Genomic DNA, 3788 nt, shown 5'->3' with positions numbered 1-3788 from the left:
CACACTCACCGGACCTGGGCTAGGACTGGGTCTCTACATCTATATTTTAAAATAGTATTTAAGTAGCATTATATATAGTCCACATATTTTCTAATTATAAGTTTATTATTAGAAAGTGACAGAATATTTGTTTTACATTAAGAAACAGTATTAAAAATAAAAATGAATTTTATAATGGGCATTTAATAGTAATCTAGAAAAGCTGTAGACATTGATTATTACCATGTGTATTTATACTTAACTTGGTAAAATATTTTCTCAAAGAAGCTTGGTAACAGCCCTGGATTCATTTTTCTAAATATAGCATACTGATATTTTTCCAAGTTGTTGTCCAAAATAGTTAATCTGAAGAATTTTTGCATTTGCTCTAAATGTAGCAGATGTTCTTATATTCTCTTGTAACAGACACATAAGAAAGATAAATGTATTTTTTTTGTCTACTTAATCAGCAGCTACAGAATTTTCCTAGTCAAACTTATTATGTCCTTCAGAAGTGACTTTCAGAAATACTTTTTGGTAGGCTATATGGAGCTGAGTGAGTTTCTGGCTCTATGAAAGAAACAAAGAGGATAGTTAAAGTTTGAAAAGCATGTAAAAAATAAATAAAAGAAAAGCATGTAAAATTTTCTTATGAAAATGAGTGCAAAGGACCAATAAATACATAAACTTAATCTCATAGGAAGTGTGAAATTCAAAATTAGATCACAATGAACTAGGATTTTCAGTCCATTGTATTGGGAAACATTAAAATGTTGGACTATATTAGGTGTTAAGAAATCTCTTATGTATACAACTGTTGGAAGTTTAAATTGACATTTTGAAAAACAATTGTCTTATAGAGTTGAGTATGTATCAACTTTGGAATTTCTTTCCTTTATGTATTTAATACAGGGTCTACAGGGCCTCACTATGTAGATCGGACTCATAGTGATTCTCCTGTTTTCAGCCTCCCAAGTGCTGGAATTACAGGCATGCACCACCATGCCCAGTCCCAATCACTGTCTCAGAGCACCCTGGGGGAAGGGCCTGCAAGGCATGCTGGAGATCAAATCTTAGTCTCTGCCCCTACCTAAGCAGGTGCTTTAGTCTCCTGAGCTGTCTGGCTGGCCCCCTCAACTTGGGAATTTCTATAAAATATGTTCAAAACCCTTGTATGTATTTACTTTTTATGGTACTGATACACTAAAAACAATATAACCACTTCGAAGAGAATGGGTGAAATATAATAGAGTGGAATAGTTTACATCAGTGAAAATTAGTGAAACTAGCTACCAATGTTCACATGAATTAATTTAAAAATGTAATTTTAAGCAAAAAATCAAATGATAGAAGATGATACCAATGGTACTAAATGCAAAAATATCAATTTTTAGACAAATGCAAAAACATCAATTTTTAGACAATTAAAGTTCAACATAATGTTTCATGAGGAAAATACAATAGAGGACACCTAGGACTTCATCAATGTGGTATTACTTGGGTTCTTCAGCTTAGTAGTAGATAATTTGTGTTTATTTTATTATTATTTATAACATATGTATAGATTGTACATTATATGTATTTGTATTGTTGTATCCACAAAAATGGGTAGAATCAGTAATCAGCAGTTTCAGGCCTGGGACCCTCCCTATTATTTAATCCTTAGTTTGCTTTGTAACTTCTATATCATGGTATGAAGGGAACTCAACATGGAGTAATATCCTCTTATGTTGACCTAATGATAAATATACTATAAGAACATAGAAGATGCACCAACTCAGTTGTAGACTCTGATTTGCCCTTGATGAGATGAGGATTGGTTGAAGATGGTGAATGGTCTGCTCTAGTAACTCAAAGCAGTTCATTCTAAACCACTCAGACAGTGTGTGAAGTCAAGCTGCTTTAAAATAAAAATGACCATACACTGGGCATCTTAGAAAAGAAACACTATTTCTCACAGTTCTGGAAGCTTTCAAATAGAGGATAAAAGTGACAACAGATTCAATTCTTGGTGAAACCCTTCTCCTGGTTTACTAAGACCACTGTGTACTATCCTCATTTGTACAACTGAGAGAAGGTATGTGTCTTTCTTTTCTCATAGCAGTGCTAATTCCATTAAAGAGGATCCCAAAGACCTCACTTCCACATATCATTATCATCTTGGGGCTTCAACATGTGAATGTTGGGGGAACACAAATATGCAGGCCATGACAGAAGGATGGGACATTCTCAGATTTTCTCTAAATGCTGCTCTTTCTGAGTGGCCTCTGCCTACTCACTGAAGGAAGCACTCAAGTTGAAACCTATTTGCATTTGTTGCTCTAGATCAAATAGTCGAAAACTAATCAGAGTCCTAGATCACATTGACAAGAAGGCAGAATAGTTTTGCTTCCATTACGCTAAGTTTAGAACTAGAACAAATGGAAACATTATAAGAAAACATTTTTTTTTTCCCCTGAACCAGGGATTGAACTCAGTCCCTTGCGCTGGCAAGGGAAGGGCTTATTCTACTGAGCCATCTCCTCAGCCCTAAGAAAACAAAATTTAGTAAAAAATAAAAAGCAACAATCACCAACCCAAGAAAATCCTTTCATTGTTTATGTATCTTGTTAGAAAGTTGACATATAATAAAATCTGCAAATATTTAGTACTAATATGTTGTATTCTGACAACTACAGAAACTAATATATAACTCATAAGGCATCAGCTTAACTACATTTTTGTTACTCTACAGAACTCCTTTATGACACTTTGCACTAAATTTCTCCATAGAATAGCTTTGCCTTTAAATATGGAATTGCATCATTCATCCTGCTTATGTCTGCTTCTGTTTTTCACAGTATTAGGTATGTGCCTGAGCCATGCTGTTCTGTATTGCACAGTAATATTTCTTCGTATGAATCCAGCATAGGTCATCACTTCGTTCTCCCATTGTTAGATATTTGGGCTACTTCCCTTTTAAAATTTGAATTTGCTTAAATATTTTTATTTCAAAAGCTGTCAGATCTCTGACATAAATAGTTGTGAGTATATAGATAGATGTTAGGAGAATCTTCAAATACTGAGTTTTTAATCCCATGATCATGTTTTTTATTTATTTACGTCTTGTCTAATTTCAACAATGTCTCATAGTTTTTTAATGTATAGGGCTTAAATTTTTAATAAAGTTATTAATAAGTATAATTTAAAACAGCAGCTGTAAAATTTGTTTTTCAAATGTTTGCTTTTAGAATATAGAAATATAATTGATTTTTATCTTTATATCCTGTTAGCTTGTTAAGTCATACATTACAGACCTGCTTTTAGAGTTTTTAGGATATTCTATGTAGACACTTATCAATAAATATAGATTTTTAAAAGTTGTCTATTCTTTCTTTGTTTCTTTCATGCCTTGTTAATTTGACTAAAACCTTTAATTTAATATTGAAAAAAGTGGTGATATTATTCTTCCTTTCTTTTTTTCCCATAATTTTATTGAGAAACAAATAACAATGAGACAGTTTCAAACCAAATTGGTAGGACAGTTTCAATAATTACCACATTGCATACATTCTTCTTAGTGGTTAATTGCTGTACAAGATGCAGACATGATAGCCTATTTACGAACACCATTAGAACAAATCCCTCTATTCATTAAGAGAATGTAACTATGTATCTATACTAACTACTTTGAATACACAGATACAAAATGGACATTCATCTGTATCCCCTTTTTTTTGTTAAGTTCCATTATTTGAATATTATAGGTGTGTAAACTCAGCAAAATATTCTAAAAGAGTCCAGTAGCCCATAATAGTATTGGATCTTCC

Source organism: Octodon degus, unplaced genomic scaffold, assembly GCF_000260255.1.
Source record: "Octodon degus isolate 3935 unplaced genomic scaffold, OctDeg1.0 scaffold00013, whole genome shotgun sequence".
In the NCBI taxonomy this organism is placed as follows: Eukaryota; Metazoa; Chordata; class Mammalia; order Rodentia; family Octodontidae; genus Octodon; species Octodon degus.
Note: the sequence above shows the minus strand (reverse complement) of the source record.